This window comes from Leopardus geoffroyi, chromosome C2 (assembly GCF_018350155.1).
Source record: "Leopardus geoffroyi isolate Oge1 chromosome C2, O.geoffroyi_Oge1_pat1.0, whole genome shotgun sequence".
Lineage (NCBI taxonomy): Eukaryota > Metazoa > Chordata > Mammalia > Carnivora > Felidae > Leopardus > Leopardus geoffroyi.
Window position 1 is genome coordinate 56502600 of NC_059333.1, and position 19106 is coordinate 56521705.

General features: G+C 38.1%; 1 long non-coding RNA gene across 1 annotated transcript in view; it reads left to right on the forward strand.

Annotated features, from left to right (window-relative positions):
• Positions 1-18163, forward strand: part of LOC123610844 — a 146715-nt gene extending 128552 nt beyond the window's left edge. Inside the window, exon 3 of the long non-coding RNA XR_006718313.1 lies at positions 17589-18163. This is a non-coding gene — a long non-coding RNA (uncharacterized LOC123610844). The remainder of the gene's footprint in view (positions 1-17588) is intronic.
• The last annotated feature ends 943 nt before the right edge of the window (positions 18164-19106 follow it).

The window sequence follows — 19106 nt, forward strand, 5'->3', positions numbered from 1 at the left end:
TAGAATTTTAATTATTTTTTAAAAATGCATTTGAACCTTCTTTATATCTCCTTTGTCTTAACTGAGAATTTGTAGTTTTTTATTTGTTTCAAGCATGTTCATAATTGTCGAGGTATTTTTGTTATTGATCCTTAAAAATTCTTACCAGATAATTCTAACATCTATGTCTCATTGTCAGCCTTTGTGCATTGTTTTATCTCATTTTAGGTAAGAATTTCATAGCATTGTACAGTGAATGATTTTTTTATTGAATTCTGAACATTTTGTTTATTATGTTATCAGCCTCTGTTCGTATGTAAATTTGTGGCATAGCAGGCACACTCTGATACCATTCCAGTGGGGAAAGAGGGGTGTCATGTCTTTACTCATGGTAGTAAAAGTCCAGGTTACCTACTTGATGTCCATTGACAATAGAGGGAGGAAATGTGGTCTTTGTTACTGACAGGTGAGGATGAGAGAGCAGGCTCTTTTTTTTCTTTCTTTCTTTCTTTTTAAATAGGTTCACACTCAGCATGGGGCCCAACATGGGGCTTGAACTCACTACCCTGAGATCAAGATCTGAGCTGAGATCAAGAGTCAGATGATTTACTGAGTGAGCCACCAAGGTGCCTTGGGAGACCTGGTTCTTTAGTGTGTATCCACTAATACCACTCTGGTTGAAAGTGGGAGAGGTGCCTTATTATGACTCCCCATATACTGTCAGGAGATTGGTACCTTGTTACTACTAAGTGTTGGCAAAAGACTTGACTCTTCACTAGGCCTTATCTGATACAACTCAGCAGGAAAGGTTAGGGGCATCTCAGTACATTTGGGTCTCAGTAGAAGTCCAGGGTTCCCATGTGGTCTCCACCGATCCCACGGGAGGAAATCTTGTTATCATTCAGTAGGGATAAAAGTGTCATCTTCTTTCTTAGTCTTCACTGACCCCTCCCTGGCAAGGAAATTGGGGTGACTTATTACAGCAAGGTGAGAGTAAAATTCTAGTTTTCTCATTTTACTTTTGATGGCAGAGGTGTGGATGGGGTCACAGTTTTTCTGTAGTGTTTGGGTGGAGTAGAATTGTTACTGTCTGATTTCAGAAAAAAAATTTTTTTAGTAGGTTGCTCCTTTTCTGCATCTTTGGCTGGATTGGGAAAGCTTTTCTTGGGAAGGTATTTGTCTGTGCCTTTTGGTATTTCCGGGTTGCTGCTGCTTCAGCACTCAATTTAGAATATATCAGGCAAAAAAGAAAAACCAGAGAGGGGTGCCTGGGTGGCTCAGTCAGTTAAATGTCCAACTCTTGGTTTCGGTTTAGGTCATGATCTCATAGTTTGTGAGTTCGAGCCCCACATTGGGCTCTGTGCTGATAGCATGAAGCCTTCTTGGGATTCTCTCTCTCTCCGTCTCTCCCTGCCCTTCCCCACTCATGTTCTCCCTGTTTCTCTCTTTCTCAAAATAAATAAACCAATTAAAAAATGTATCTATATATAAAGAAAACCCAGGGAAAGCATTGCTCAAAAGTACCCTGCTTTCCATTGCTGAAATGTTTCTTTGGTTCTAATGTGCAGATTGGCTTGCTTTTGTGCTTTTCCTTCCCTAGGGGCTTAGGTTTTAGCATTCTCAGGTTTTCTAGGTCACATGCCATTTTTCCATTTGCTTTTCAATTTTTTAGGATTTTCTGGTTACCATCTCTTCTCCTAATTCCTTCATTCTTATAGATTTATTTCTAGAAATTATTTTATTTTATCAGTTTTTTGAAGGATATGCATTTTAGTTTTAAGGATCTGTTTTAAAGTGTAATTCTTCAAAAGTATTTCCTTTGTTTGAGGTTTTTATTTAAAATATTTTAGATCCACTCTCTCTATGCCAGTGGCTCCATGACATTGTATCAGTCAAGGATCATTAGGAAGTTACTTTAATGGAGGGAATTCATTATAAAGAATTCTTGACTAGATGTTTAGAACTGCAAAAAAGGATATTTTCAGCATGGTATCATGGAAATAGCAATTGCAACTATATCATTTCTAGGTTTAGGAGAAGAAAGAAGATGGAATTAGAACTTAAATGAATTCAGAAAGAACTCTATAAAGCTGAAATCCTGGTCTTAGAATTGGAGGTGCTTGTCAAATGGTACTGATGTCTCTAACCTCAGAGGAGAGGTCTGTGAGGTTGGTACTTAGCCCACTGAGGAGGGAGGTGATAGCTGGATCTTCTTGGCATCTCTGAGGGCACATAATAAGGTAGATTCTGCAAGCGTTGGAAACCCTGCAAAATGGATTCAGTTAAGGTTAGAAGAATAAACCACTATTGCTTGGCTGAATAAGCAAGGCTGGGGTGATGCCGACAGAAACAAGATGCACACAGGAAGCCAAAAATTAGTAAATGGGAAAGGGGAGGGCCTTCTTTCACTGTTGTCATTGGGGTCCTCCTCTAACATCAGTTACTTGTAGAACTCACTAGAAGTGTGATTTGAGATCTGACCCCAAATTAAGGAAGGTATAGAAGTTGGAATTGAACCCAAGAGTCAATAACTTAAAAGTGATATAATTGTTTTTAGTTTGATCTTAAAATATTTGCATTCCTCAATTATTCAGATATTTACTTGTGTGTTCAAGTTTGCTTTACCATATGATGCTATCTAATTTGCTTTTCACAATTCATTTATGATACAGAAGATGCAGTATTTTTCTTATTTTACCAATGTGAAACTGGAGCCTATTGAAATTAAATGACTTATTCAATCCCACATAGCTGAGGCAAAAATCTTGTCCTCTGGATCCTACCCCAATACATTCAGTATTTTTTTTGGATGAATTTATCTAATCTTATGGCCTAAATAGTGTTAGCAGGTTGGGTCTGAGGACCCAGAAGGGTCCCACAGGACCAGTCAAATAGGATGGAAATAAAACGTGACTAGAAGTAAGTAAGAGCAGAGTTATTTGAAGATACATGGAGAGTAGATATAGAATGGAGGTTTGGGAGATTCATAAAGGAAAGGAGAAAGTCTCATCTTTGTTCAGGGTCTGGGGTTTTTACTGAGGATTGTGGTCTGGTATACGTGTCCTCTCAGGAATCCAGGAACAAGTTAGAACAAAGACAAGGGCCCAGGTATTGTTCCTTGGAGCCAGGGGGTCTTGGTGTCGAGATGTCTAGTGCTGGCCGTCTGGAATATGCATATGATAGCTTCATCTGGTCATTCTCACCTGGTCCTTCCCTAGATGTTATCTGTACTAGAGAAATCATTAACTCCTTGTCCCTTATAAGGAGGACATACACTATTTGTATTCTCAGTCATGTGTAAAGTGGGGGTGCAGCTCCTAGCAAGAGTAGAAGCAGGAAAAGGAGCAAAAGGCAGGTTTTTATGGACTCCTTCAGTTTTCTTATTTCTTTCTTTCTTTTTTAAGATTTTATTATTAAATAGTCTCTATACCTGATGTGGGGCCCGAGCCCACAACCTTGAGATCTAATAGTCGTGTGCTCCACCAACTGAGCCAGTCCAGTGTCCTCAGTTTCCCTATTTCAATACTTTCATAAATCTTTCCCTAATTCCAGATCATTATCCATTTGTCTATGTCACATCTTCATTTAGATGCTAATAGGCATCTCATCTTAACATATCCAAAAAGAACTCAGAAGTTTCCCCCTTGAAACTCATTCTTCTTACACTCTTTCCCACTTTAGTTAATGGCAACCTTATTCTTATTCTAAGGCAAAGACCTTGGAGCAGTTCTTGACTCTTGTATTTCTCTCTCATCTTCAAGTTAATTAACAAATCTTGAAAAGTATAATTAGGTTCCAATGTCTTCTCACTACCTCTACTTCTGTTTCTCTCATCTAGGTCATCACCTCCTCTTGGATGGATTATTTCAATTACTTATTATTAGGATCCCTAGTTTCCTCTCTAGTCCCTCTTCTGTCTGTTCCTAAGGAAATAAAAAATTAGGCAGCCAGTATAATCCCACTGCATTTTAAGTCAGAAAATTTTACTGTACTGCTCAAAATATTCCAGTGTTTTTACATTTTACTCAGAGTAAAAGCCAAAGTCAGTAAGGGACCCCACCAAGCCCTATCTCATGAAGCCCATTTGGAGGTGTCCTGAACAACTCCAGAGGGTGTCACCCATATAGAATACAAGGTGTCACATCATAAGCTCACCTCCTACTTTTATCTCTTTGACTTTTCTTCCTACTATTTTTCTTTTCATTTATCCTATTCTAACCCCCTTGGCCTATTTGCTATTATTCAAACATGCCAAATATATCTCAGGGCCATTGTTCTCTGTGTTCCCCCCTCAGAGACAGGCTTCCCCTGTGTATTCGACAGGTTTTTACTTAAAAGTATCACCTCAGTAATTCTTACTCTGGCCTATTTAAAAGTGCAGCTTATTCTTGTAGGCCCTATCTCTTTTACCTGCTTTATTTTCCTTATAGCACTTAACCCTATACAATATACTATATATTGGATGTTACTTACTTTATTTATTCTCTGATCCCCTCACCAACTGTAATGTTTCAAAGGATTTTTGATTAGTTTCTAATTGGTATGCTCCAGGACCTATGGCTGAGCATTACACATAGTAGATACTTGATACATATTTGAATATTTGACATATGATATAGTAATTTCATATGACCACCACAATCTGTGAAGATTTGACCTCCTTAATATCAATGAAAAAGAATTTATCAATTTAAATTTTGAAAAAAGAATGAGAATCTGTACTAAGTTGATTCAATGTGGTGGGGCACAGAATTTACAAGACGGGGGTTAAATTGAATTGAATATGATATATGTGTGTGATAGTAAATCTGTATCATAATGCCAAATTTGAATAATATTTGAAACTCTTATGGAAGATTGCTCTATCTACTATCCATCACAATTTAGAGCTATCATGGTTATTTAGTCAATGTGAATCTATTAAAACTATTTCAGTAAGGAAGCTAAAGCACATTGAACTATTGGAACCTCATCAAAATAAAAGGCTTCTGCACAGTGAAGGAAACAGTCAGCAAAACTAAAAGGCATCCGACGCAATGGGAGAAGATATTTGCAAATGACATATCAGATAAAGGTTTAGTATCCAAAATCTATAAAGAACTTATCAAACTCAACACCCAAAAAACAAATAATCCATTGAAGAAATGGTCAAAAGACATGAATGGACACTTTTCCAAAGAACACATCCAAATGGCTAACAGACACATGAAAAAATGCTCAACATCACTCATCATCAGGGAAATACAAATGAAAACCACAATGAGATACCACCTCACACCTGTCAGAATGCCTAACATTGACAACTCAGGCAACAAAACAGATGTTGGTGAGACTGAGGAGAAAGAGGATCTCTTTTGCAATGCTGGTGGGAATGCAAACTGGGGGTGCAGCCACTCTGGAAAACAGTATGGAGGTTCCTCAAAAAATTAAAAATGGAACTACCCTATAACCCAGCAATTGCACTACTACCTAGGTATCTATGCAAGGGTACAGTTGTGCTGTTTCAAAGGGGCACATTCAAATGCACCTCATTGTTTGTAGCAGCACTATTGACAATAGCCAAAATATGGAAAGAGTCCAAATGTCCATCGATGGATGAATGGATAAAGAAGATATAGTATGTGTGTGTGTGTGTGTGTGTGTGTGTGCGCGCGCGCACACACACACACACACACACACACACACACACACTGGAGTATTACTCAGCAACCAAAAAGAATGAAGTCTTGCCTTTGCAGGTACATGTATGGAGCTAGAGAGTATTATGCTAAGTGAAATTAGAGAAAGACAAATACCATAGGACTTCACTCATATGAGGAATTTAAGATATAAAATAGATGGACATAAGGAAAGGGAAACAAAAATAATATAAAAACAAGGAGGCGGACAACTGTAAGAGACTCTTAAATACAGAGAACAAACAGGGTTACTAGAGGGGTTGTGGGTGGGGAGATGAGCTAAATGGGTAATGGGCATTAAGGAAGACACATGTGGAGATGAGCACTGAGTGTTATACATAGAGGATGAATACTGAAATCTACTCTTGCAATCATTATTGCACTATATGCCACTAACTTGGATATAAATTTAAAAAAAAAAACAAAAAAAAAAAAAAGAAAGAAAGCTAAAGTATTGCCCTACTGAAATGCTTTCTACGAGACTAGTTTTTGTATGTTAAAAAAAAGTGTACCTACATGCAACTTTGTAATGCATTAGTAAAGAAAAGAAATTAAGAAAGAAAAATATTTGGGGCCAAAAATATATATACCGCTAGGAAATTGAACATATTGACAAAGCTGTGGTTTGGCATTGACTTTAATTTTTGGTCTTTAAGGATTACTAACAGAATGAAGTAAAACGTTTCATTGCTCTTCTTTTACAAAGACACATTTAAATAGAATGACAAAATGCAATGCAAACTTCAAGGTGAACTTTAGAATTACAGGATGTTACCATGAATTGATGTACCAAGCTTGTTAGCATTCCCAGCCCCATCTCTACATAAACAATGTTACTTCTTGTCTTGTGATTCTGGAATTATTTAATTGAAAATGTGTGGGCCCTCTGTCTTGAATGGGTTACAAAAAATAAAGGAAACAATGAACTACAGAATGCATTATCATTTTCCTGTTGATAGAATCAAGCATATAAAAGAGCCCCAAGTAGAAAATATATAAAAACCCCAAAAAATATATATTTTGGGTTCAGAAATAGGGCAAATAGATAGAATAAGCTGGACAAATGTGTTCAGGATATCACAAATAAGACATCATGAAGCATCCAGCATGCTTAGGTGTGGCACTATTACAGGACTTAACGCTAGCAATTCGTATCAAGCAAAAAGTTAACACTGGAAAATAAATTCCTCTGACACTATCTTTGTAACTACACTCATGGTGTAACTTGTATTTCTTAAACTGTTACTCGTTTGATAAGGCTAATTTAATAAGAGAGAAATCCACCAGAAAGAAATGCATAGTAACTGAAAAATGAGATTATTCATGTTTGGGGGAAGGTAGGAAATGAGTAAAATTACTGCTGAGAGGGTTCACCGGCCTCAGGGAATGTTCTTTTTTACAGTGTTGTTGGCAGATATGCGTTGTAATGAGTGTGCTAACCATGTCAGTTTTCACTGACCTGGCTTAAATATCATAATGTGAGAGCTTTGCTTCGCTAAGAGAGAGATGCTGCAGCACCTAGGAAAAGCAGGGGTTTTATCTGCTAGTAGAAAAGGCACAGTCTTGCTTGTCTTTCTCATGTTTGTAAGAGGCTTTAGAAAAGGGTTTGGCAGGGCCAAATGAGAGGGAAAAAAATCCTTTGACTGCAGACACCTTTTCTTTATTCAGTTTGTGATGAATGGTACACCTGTTACACATGGTTGCTTCTCAGAAACGTGTTAGCATTAGGTGCTGATAATCAGAAGTTCTGTATCCTAGCATCTTTTAAAACTTCATATTCGATTTAATAGCAGATACAGTTGGTCTATCCTTTTCTTCAAATTTTTAGTTCAGCTTAATTTAATTTTTCTAAGTAGTAGTAGCGTAAGTCCCACAATATGAAACAAAAGTGAGAGTCTCTATTTTTCTAATTGATTTTTATATTTTACTTTCTGCATATGGCAATACAAAGGGTTCTTCCTCTCTAGGTCACAGTCCTGCTTATAACTATTCATGAGGAACTAGAAACAGGAGTAGATGAAGATTACAACTGGACAGAGAAACCAGCTGGGATATGGTGTTGGAGGTTAAGGGTGGGGGGTGTAGTTAATTACCCAGGTAAGGTGGAGAGGGGCAGAGAGAATCTGAAAAGGGATAAACCCATGATTCAGGCTATCATGGAAATAGGGGTGAATCCAGAATAGGAGTCAAGAAATCAAAATATCAAATCCAGGGGCCCATCCAGAGCCACCACATAGCAAGGACATGTACAAGGAGATTGAGGAGTGATGTGTACTGTAAATGTACTTGGTAGTTCTTAGCCTCTCCATGGATAGATCTGGAGATCCTTAAAGATATCCCGTGTCTTCTTGACATCAGCTAGCGAAGTAACTGGGACTCTAGCCCCACCCTGCAAGTCCTCCATCCACTCTGTTCCTTGTTGGGGGGATGGGGGGGGTGGTCAGGTACCTTTTGTGTTTTTCTACATTGCAGATGTGATCCGAATGGCCACTTCCACTTGGTGGTTTCTTTTAGCAAAAGCTGCTTCGTATTCATTCTCTCAATACCTGCTGCTTCTGTCCAGTTCCCTTAACTACAGTCTGCAGCTACTGAGCTCGTCTCTGTCCTTGCTGTGGTTGAGGAGACATATACCTTGATCTGTGAAGATGACTAATTAGTAGGATTTTCAAGGATTGTTTGGCTCTTACATTTCAGTACCTTTTGACTACTCTTAGACCTACCTTCTAAAGTTCACACGTAAGTATCAGTTTGGGGTGCCTGGGTGGCTTAGTTGGTTGAGTGTCTGACTCGTGTTCTCGTTCAGGTCATGATCCCAGGGTGGTGGAATCAAGCTCTGTGTCAGACTCTATGCTGAGCATGGAGATTCTTTTTCCCCCTCTGTCCCTTTCCCACTCATGCTCTCCCTCTCTTTCTAAAATAAAATTTTAAAAAAGAATCAGTTTGATAAATGACTTAAAAATCTTATGTAGTTTCTGTAGAAATTGCTTGGCTAAAACTAGGAGGAGTCAAATGATGAAAATGAAACATTTATCTCAAGAGCAAAGTATAAGGGGGTGTCCCCCCAAACTCAGTAATCAAGATGAATAATAGCTCAGAAATAAAAAGTTAATACAAAAAGTACCTGAATAACAAAATATCAACATTTTTAATGAACACCAGATCAGTAATAGTGCCCATGTCAAGTCATATTGGAAGTGGAGGTGAAATGGAAAATCAGGACTGATCTTATCTTTTATTCTTTATTGAAAATTTGTATACTTTGTTATAATGATCATTGACTTTTTTGCACTAATTTGCAAAAATATTGCATTAAGATATTATTTATCTTGATTACTGAAGTTTTTTTTTTTTTTAATCCTTTTAAAGTTTGTACCCTCATCAGGGTTCTCTCTAGTCCCACTGCCCTCACTGTAGTTCTGTCCCTGGGAGGTACAATACATTTATATATTTTTTTAAGGAAAATTAATAACTTCTGTGGTTTTGAGTTTCTTAGTCATGAATATGGTGTTTATTCAGGGCTTCTTGTATGTCCCACAAGAAGTGTTTTGTAGTTCTTCCTTGAAGGTCTTGCATAATTTAAAAAATTATTCCTAGTACTTTATGATATTACTTACTCTTTCAAGTGGTTTTACTTTTTTGTTATATTTATTTTATTATTCTTATTTAAATATTTATTTTGAGAGAAAGAGAGATAGCAAGTGGAGGAGGAGCAAATAGAGAGGGAGAGAGAGAATCTCAAGCAGGCTCTGTGCTGTCAGTATAGAGCCCTACCTGGAGCTTGATCTCACGAACCATGAGATCATGACCTAAGCCAAAATCTAGAGTTGAACACTTAACCAACTGAGCCACCCAGGCGCCCCTATTTTTTTTTTTTATTTAAAAATGGTTATTTTTACAGCTCATTCCTGTATCTATACATTTTTTCCTTCTTTTTTCCAATAAATGCATACTGATGACTTCTGTGTGTCAGACTTTGTTCTAAGTTCTGTATAAGGCAGTAAATAAAACTAGTGAGGGAAGACCAAAAATAATCAAATAAGTCAATAAAAAGGAAAGGTCAAGCAGTATAGAACGTTATGAAAAAATTATAGTAGGGTGGATAGAAAGTCATTGATATAAAATGACTCTGGGTGGGACTAAGAATGGGCTGTTGCAGTAAGTTATATATACTTTGAGACTGAATGTCAAGGAGACACATACCTGAATATCTAAGAAACATGAGTTAAACCCCAAAGGACAACTGAGTAACATCAGGATGGAAATTAGACATCCTGGCCCTCAACATCCTTAGGTTTATCACCTTCTCTGTAAGTTGAAGCTGCTTTTGTATTCTGTATTTTCATCATTTTACTTATTCATTAATTTATTCACTAAACCAAAAATATTTATTGAAATTTCACTGTGCACCCTTCTCATTTTTAGCAGTAAATCATCTTTGAAAACTAAAGTGATATATCAGTTATAAAGACTTGAACATTAAAATTTAAAAAGTATCCTTATTATAGCACCTTGAAACGAGATATTTAGGTATAAGTCTTACAACATATGTTTAAGATCTGCATTTTGAGAACAAGAAAATACTGATGTAAGAAATCAAAGAGACATATGCCATATTCGTGAACTGGAAGACCCAATTTGGTTCAGATCTTAATTCTTCCTAATTTGATGTACAGAGTCAATACGACATTCAAAATCTCTGCAGTACGTTTTATATAAAATTAACAAGCTGATTCTCCAATTTATATGGAAAGACAGAGCCACTAGCATAGACAAAAATTTTGAGAAAGAAGAGCAAAGTTTGAAGACACAAAAAATGCTCAGCATCATTATTAATTGGGGAAATACAAGTTATAGCTACAACGAGATCTCACTATACATTTGTTGGAATAGCGAAGATTAAAAACAAAACAACTGACAATAGTAAGTCTTGGTGAAGATGTGAAACAACTCTCAAACATTGCTGGTAAGAATATAAAATGATACAGCTAAATTTGAAAAACCAGTTGGGGAGTATCTTATATAGTTTAAGCTACTCTTACTATATGATTCAGTAATCCCATTCCTGAGCACACATACAAATCATATTTGTGAATGTTTATAACTGTGATTTTCATAATTGCTCCAAACTGGAAACAATCCAAATGCTCTTTAACAGTATATGTCTGTCAAACTTGCAGGATCGATTTTCCCATATGTAAATCATGCCTTAATTTAAAAAAAAGAAAGAAAACAAAAATTATAGAAATACTAACACAGGTTTTGTGTGTGTGTGTGTGTGTGTGTGTGTGTGTGTGTAATTTTTGTACCAACTTAGCATAGTAAGATTTGATGATCTGTCAAACTTCATTAAAGTTTTAATAGTTATTTATTTATTTATTTATTTATTTATTTATTTATTTATTTCTGAAACCTAAGTCTGGAAGCCAGTGGTTTAGCATGGTGCATCTGAAAATGTAGTTTCTTTCTTTTTTTTGTGTGTTTATTTATTTTGAGAGAGAACATGAGCATGAGTGTGCCCATGAGCAGGGGAGAAGCAGAGAAAGAGTGAGAGAGAGAGAGAGAGAGAGAGAGAGAGAGAGAGAGAATCCCAAGCAGTCTCCATGCTCAGCACAGAGCCCCCAGCGGGGCTCAGTTTCACGACTGTGAGATCATGACCTGAGCCAGAATGGAGAGTTGGATGCTTAACCGACTGAGCCACCCAGGTGCCCCTCAAAATGTAGTTTCTAGACTAGCATCAGCATCCCCTGGGAATTGGATAGAAATGCAAATTCTCCAGCTGCACCTGTGGATCACAAACTTTGGGGGTGGTGGTTAGCAATCTGAGCAAGTCTGCCGGGTGATTCTGACACACTAATGTTTGAGAACCAGTATCACTATGTCTTTGCTTTATTTGGAATCGCTATAGTGTGGCTTTAGTAAAACAAAGGTATTTTTCAACTCCAGATCTTTCAGTGTGTGAGGCATTTAATCTTTTAAGTTCTGATTTTTCTCACCTCTAAAATGGGGATTTTACTATCTACTTCCTAACACTCTTGTAACGTTTAAATAGAAAATGTCAGTAAAGTGGTTAGCATAGAGTCTGATACATAGCAAAAGCTCAATGATGGTTAATTAGATTTAATTATTACCTGATTCATATTCTTGAATTTTTCCTTTGTTTTTTGATGTATGCACAATAAAATTCATCTTAAGCAAGCTTTTCAAACTGCTGTGTAGCTACTGCCATTGCATTTATTTAGGCAAGGGACTCCAAATTCCTATTTGGGCATTTTCATTTTCCTTGGTGTTTTTCCATGTACTTTATACGTGTTTTTCTTGCTGTTTCTTAAACAAAACATTACTTGAAGAGAGAGACTGTATCTGGTACTTTGGAGGCAGAATATGTTTCCATTTTGCAGAACAAGTGTCTTTGTATATTTATATTTTAACAGTCATTTCTTGGACATGTGCAAAAATGGAATTAAAAATTAATTTAAATGAAAAATTAACATTAACGTAAGGCAGAATATCCAGTAGGAGGTATGAATATCAAGCCTTGGTCTCCTAATTCACAATCTATTTCCATAATCATGTTATAAGCTTAACTGTAGTGTGTATATGTGAACATGTGTAACGTGTGTGTGTGTGTGTGTGTGTGTGTGTGTGTGTGTGCGCGTGCATGCACATTGATTGAAAAAGAAAAATGAGAACACAGGGAAGAATGTATAACCATCAAAGATGAACAGGTAATCTTTTAAAAAGTGCTATGTCTCAATTTGTAAACTATAGGAAATTAATAATTTTGTGCCAGTTTATCAAGTTGGAACCACTGATTCCCAGGAAAAATCATTTTCTTTTTTCAGAGTTAGAGCTGAGAGGTACTTGATGTTATCCTTCATTTTCTGTTTCCTGCAGGTGGCAAGTGCTTGCTTAATTATTCAGGTGGTTCAGTAATGCAACCACTGTTTCAAATAGGAGGGATATTTCACCATGTCCCTTTCACTCCGTATTCTGGAAATGTATTCTCTTTCCCTTCATTGGGAAAGTATTGAGAATAGCAAATTTGTTTCCTTTTTGAGCATGTTTACTTATGCATCTGATTCACTTGAATTTGAAAATAAAAGTGGAATCTTTTACATTGATGCCTTTAGATTCCATTTGGGCTTGTTCCACCTTGCATGGGAACTGCTATTATTCTGTAGTAGTAGTAGTAATATTGGGGTCCTATCTGACATAGTATTATCAAACGAAGTGTAAGGTCTTCTTGAGAAGAGAATTTATTTAGGAAGTGGTTGAATTTTCCTCCACACTGGACAGATATAAAGAAGCAATTTCTTTTGCAGAAGGCTTAATACCACTTGGGTATTTGCTTTTGTTCTTTTCTTCTCCACTGTGGAGAAGGAACATACTAAAAAAGGATGTTTCTCTGAACCTCCTGATCAATAATAGTTAGGCTAATTTGTCTGACAGATAAGTTTCTCGTTTCTAACTCACTAAGATTTGCAATGCTTTACCATCATTGAGGATCTTCCAGCTGTCTCAGGACCAGTTTTGGAAAACTTACTGTACACTCTAGAGTTTTTAAGAAAATGTATTTTTTCCTTTGATGGTGTGGCAGCCAAGGAGGAGAGCTGGTCAGGTTGCTTAGAGGGAAGTTGTTTGGTACAGAGTGCTGGGAGTTGACGGCTTTCCTCCTCAGTGCCTTTGGGATCATCCTAGGCTTCTGTTCTCGGGGAGGGCATCCCCTTTCCAAGAGGTCCACAGCCACTGACTGAGCATGGCAGGACTACCACAGTCTGGCCATTTCTACACAGTAGGAGATGAGACTCTTCTAACGAACAGGTTTTGCTCAGAGCTCTCCACTGGGTTGGCTAAGTCAGAGGCCCATCTGTTAGCTAGTCTGAGGCTCTCCATGCCCAGCCTTGCTTTGTTTAATCTTTCCAAGGTTTCCTCATGCCCCTTGGTAATCCTTTGCTCCCACTCTTCCCCATCCCCCCATTCCAGGCAATGACTGATCTGCTTTCAGTCATTATAGTTTATTTGCATTTCCTAGATTTTATACAAATTGAATCGTAAAGTATGTACTCTATTTTGCCTGTGTATGATACAGTGTATGGACCAAAGTTCTTATTTTTGCCTATGGATATCTATTAGTCCACCACTACTTGTTGAATAGATACTTTTTCTCTACTAAGTTGCCTTTGTCCTTGTGTTTATCTTTACGCCAGTATTACCTCTTGGTTACTGTTGCTTGTACTCAGTCTTGAAATCAGAATGTGTTCACTTTCTAATTTTGTTTTTTCCTTTACAAAGTTGTCTTGCCTGAGATGACTTTTTTTATTTTTAATTTTTATGTTTGTTTATTTTTGAGAGAGAGAGAGAGAGGGAGAGAGAGAGAATGAGCAGGGGAGGGGCAGAGAGAGAGGGAGACACAGAATCAGAAGCAGTCTCCAGGCTCTGAGCTGTGGGCATAGAGTGTGATGTGGCGCTTGAACACACAAGCTGTGAGATCATGACCTGAGCTGAAGTCGAAAGCTTAACTGAGCCACCCATTGCCTGAGGTGACTGTAAGGATAGGTGCAAGGGAAGAATTTTTCTTCTTCATTGTTTCTTGAAGAGAATTATTTTAATTAAAATGTCACTTTTATAACAGACACCTAACCAGAAAAGGTATATGGATGGCAGATAAGCATACTAAAAGATGCTCTATATCAAATGTCATCAGGGAAATGCAAATGAAAATGAGATACTACTACATAGCAGTTAGAATGGCCCAAAGCCAGAACACTGCGATGTGGAGCAACAGAGGTGCACATTTGTGGCTGTCAGGAGTGAACAGTAGTACAGCCACTTTGGAAGGCAGTTTGGTGGTTTTTGTTTTTATAAAACTAAACATTCTTTTTTTTACATTTATAAATATATATGCTTAGCGACTGAGCCACCCAGGCGCCCCTATAAATATATATGATAAATATATCTATATTTATGATTAACTTGGTATGGCTTAGCATATATAACATCAGCTCTAATAAAATATTATGTAACCTAAATATAATCTTGCCACAAGATGCAACAATTGTGTTCCTTGGTTATTTATACAAAGAAGTTATAAACTAACGTTCACACAAAAACTTGCACATGGATGTTAATAGTGGCTTTATTCATGATTGTCCAAACTTGCAAGCAACCAGGTTGTCTTTTAGTAGGTGAATGGATAAATAAACTGTGGTACATCCAAACAGTGGAATATTATTCAGTGCTAAAAGAAAAACAGCTATCAAGCCATGGAAGGATATGAAAGCACCTTAAGTGTATATTACTAAATGAAAGAAGCCAATCTGAAAAGGCTACATACTGTATGACTCCCAACTATATAACATTCTGGAAAAGGCAAAAAGTATGGAGACAGTAAAAACACTAGTGGTTGCCAGAGGTTAGGGAATGGGGAAGAAGGATGAATAGGCAGAGCACAGAGGATTTTTTTTTTTTTAGGGTAGTAAAAATACTCCATATGATACTATAATAATAGATATATGCCATTATACATTTGTCCAAAACCATAGAATGTGCAACACATGGAGTGAATTGTGAGCTCAACTATGGACTTTGGGTAATTGTGATATGTCAATGTAGATTTGTCATTTAAAACAAATGTTACATTCTGGTGGGGTATGTTGTTAATGGGAGAGGCTATGCATGTGTGGGAACACAGGGTATATGGGAAATCTCTGTACCTTCCCCTCACTTCTGCTGTGAACCTAAAACTTCCCCCAAAAATAAAGTAAAAAAAAAAATCACTTTTGCAGGGGAGCTTTATTTGAATCTTGGCCATGGCATCCTTGAGCAGAATTGCTTCATTACAGTCGCATTTGCAATGGTAGCAGGTGCCTCTCTGGCCACCAGCCTACAGAAGGCTTGTTGAGAGAATTTGTTGCCACATACAGTGTATTCAGTAGTCATTGACTCAGATCCTCCTCGCATAATGTCTGAAACCTCAGGCTTCTGAAACACGTCCTGTCTCATGGAAGAGTAGTGGGGGGGTTCACAGGCGCTGATTGCTGCCATCTTCAGCACTTTTAACAAAGAATATTCCACCAAGTCTTCAACAGCTGGACTTGCAGTCTGCTGCTCAGACCGTCCCCTGTTGGGACCGTTTTCCCTTAATTACCACTGCCGCTGTCCCAAAGCCAACTGCTTCAAATAGAGAAACTAAACCCCAAGTGGATTCCCAGGCAGAGTGTGGAGGACACAAAGTTTTTCCAGAGCTTTGGTAATGGATGTGTGGAAGTCCAGCAGGTAAGTCTGAAAGAAGGCTGCTGGCAAGAATGTTAGAGTTCCTACTGGTGGTTCAGTCCTTTAAAAAGCCAGCTGGAGGTGGCAGGGGCTAGCAAGAGGGAGCTAGCCTCAACTCCCTTCAACTGGCAGAATATTCTTAGAGTCATTTTCCCATACCATTTAGGAAGAGGGGATCAAGGATACTCTTAAAGCTGGCTGCTGGAATGTTTTATTTTTTAAAGTTTGTTTATTTTGAGAGAGAGAGAGAGAGAGAGAGCGCGCACACCAGCGGGGGAGGGGCAGAGAGAGAGGGAGACAGAATACCAAGCAAGCTCTGCACTGTCAGTGTGGGCCTCGAACTCATGAAACCGTGAGACCGTGACCTGAGCTGAAACCAAGAGTTGAGCACTGAACCACCTGAGCCACCCAGGCATCCCTGGAATGTTTTAGAATAAAGTTAGAAAGTAGTCAGGGCATCGGAATCAGCAAGGAAATCTGAGAGTGGATGATCAGTTACTTACATATGGGGATAAGGAGGTGAGAAACAAGAATAGATTATAGCAAATGCATATGTATCTGGTGAAGGAGAATACATGGATCAGCATGGATTCACACAGTCACTGGAACTGATATAGTTTGGTCAGGGAAAAATACGTTTTCTGAATAAGGCATTTAAAGGATCTTTTTATTTAACACCCTCAGAAACACATAATCATATTCAAATTGATTCTGCAAACACCTAATCCCAGCTGGGCGCTGGGGATACAGCGATGAATAATATGTCTCGGACCTTGCCTTTAAGGAGCCGTGTAAAAGCTGGGGTGCCTCCTCGTCTCTCTCTACCTTATGCAGCTGTGTGGAGCAACACATGTGGGTTAGGAATGTTGAGTTCACCGGGGGCCCATTACTGGAGCTGGCCTTTATTGGAGACTTAGACAGGAAGCTCATTATGGAAAACCGCCAAGTGCTTTGAGGCCTCTTTTGCCTTCTTTCTCCTCCTTCTTCCTTTAATGGCTTGCCTGGAAGTTGACAGAGCATAAAAGCTATCAAAAATATGCTGCTTCATGTAGCTCTCAGAGAGAACTCTTTTTTGTTTACTGTGGGTAATTGTTCCTTTTTTGTTTTTATATCATTTAGTGCCTCTGATTTCCCAGCTTCTAGGAGCTGCCAGTTTTCACTCTTAGGGAAGAAGAAAAGAATGCCATAAATATGTAAACGAAGAGATAAATAGTAAACAGAAGTAAAACAGTAAAATGCTGCACACTTCAATTAGAGATGCTAGTTGATCGATGTGTTTGTGGATCAGAATTAGACATGCTTATGCTTCTCAAATTTTGGAATAAAATTTGTTTTATTTACCACAGGGAATTAAACCTTTCAAGGGACTGTTTTATAAAGTGTTGGGTAACATTGGCAGATGGCTGCCACATCCTACTGGCAGCCGGGGCTTATATAGCTGTGGGTATGTACTGAAAGTGACTTCACAGGGACAGTTCCTCCTTCCTGTCCCCCAGTTTCACTTCAAAACTGCAAATCCCGTGGAACTCTAACCAGACTCCTCAGGAACAAACTGTAATTTTCTTTGAAAAGTATAAATAATAATAAAGGTAAATATCATGCTGTGCAGTAGAAATCTCCTCCTATCAATCAATTATCTCAAAAAGGTTCTCCCCTCAGATTTACAGAGGCGACGTGTCAGATGGAGAAACCGAGCAATGACATCACAAAGGACCTACATTAAGCCTGTGTCATGTGTACTGTACTGTACAGATTCCCATCCCGAAGGCTTAGCTGTGCAATGAATGCGATCAGCCGGTGTGTTAAGGTGACTTTTTCCCACCATAATTCTTCAAGTTTGGTGGTGTTAGTCTCATTTTGCCAATAAGGAAATCAAGGTGTAGGTCAGTGAAGTAGCCTGCCTGTTCACTAAGGTGTGGAGAGAACTTCAGACCCCTGATTGACATCCCTGAACACCCTGTCTTGCTCCCTTTATACCTGGCTGTCTGCTAAATTTCAGAAACTCTGCACAGGGCAGATGCTATGTAAAGCCATTGTTGCTTTCCATGAAGAACTCGGCTGTGTGTTCCCTGGAACGTTTTAAAATATCCATCATTCAGATAAACGTGGCCATGACAGTTACTGAATCTTGCAAGCCAAGTAAGGTCATAGATTTCTAAGAGAATTTCTATATCTTCTTCATTCTCATTTCTGAGGGCTAATGTATTCATAATATTTAATTTATTAAGGTCAATCCAAACTCCACAAATAATGTAGAGAGAATATAAATAGATTCCATTGACACGTATTCTTTCTACCTCAATTATTAGTAAATAAAATTCAAAAAAGATATTCTAATGTGATATTATGATTTGTGATTTGATTTGTTTCTGTTTAGATTTAATGCGGATATTGAAAACTAAAACTCCTATAGAAATAAAATGTACATGATTTGCTTTATATTTGAACTATCTATTCTTATGTATCACTGTATGTAATTGTTCACAGTTATGATAGTGCATTAAAAATAAAAAAAATTAGTAACATTTCTTTTTTTAGTTTTTAGAATTACACCCTGGGTATTAAAGCAAGTTGTTTTGTTTTAAATTTTTTTATTTAATGTTTATTTATTTGTTTTGAGAGAGTGAGAGTGCACGCACGCATCTGCGAGCAGGGGTGGGGCAGAGAGAGAGAAGGAGGGAGAGAATCCAAAGCAGGCTCCATATCGTCAGTGCAGAGCCCAACTTGGGGCTCGATCCCACAAACCATGAGAATCTGACCTAAGCCGAAATCAAGAGCCGGACACCTAACTGACTGAGCCACCCAAGGCACCCCTCTTTCTGTTTCCTTATGTTTATGTTTTCCTCATTTGATTTAGGAGCTTGGTCAATCACAAATTTTCCTTATTGTAATTTCTCTGTCTTCAATATGAAAATAGTGATAATAATTTTCTACCTATTAGAATGATTCTTAGAATTGATGAGGATTTGGGGCGCCTGGGTGGTGCAGTCGGTTAAGCGTCCGACTTCAGCCAGGTCACGATCTCGCAGTCCGTGAGTTCGAGCCCCGCGTCGGGCTCTGGGCTGATGGCTCAGAGCCTGGAGCCTGTTTCCGATTCTGTGTCTCCCTCTCTCTCTGCCCCTCCCCCATTCATGCTCTGTCTCTCTCTGTCCCAAAAATAAATAAACGTTGAAAAAA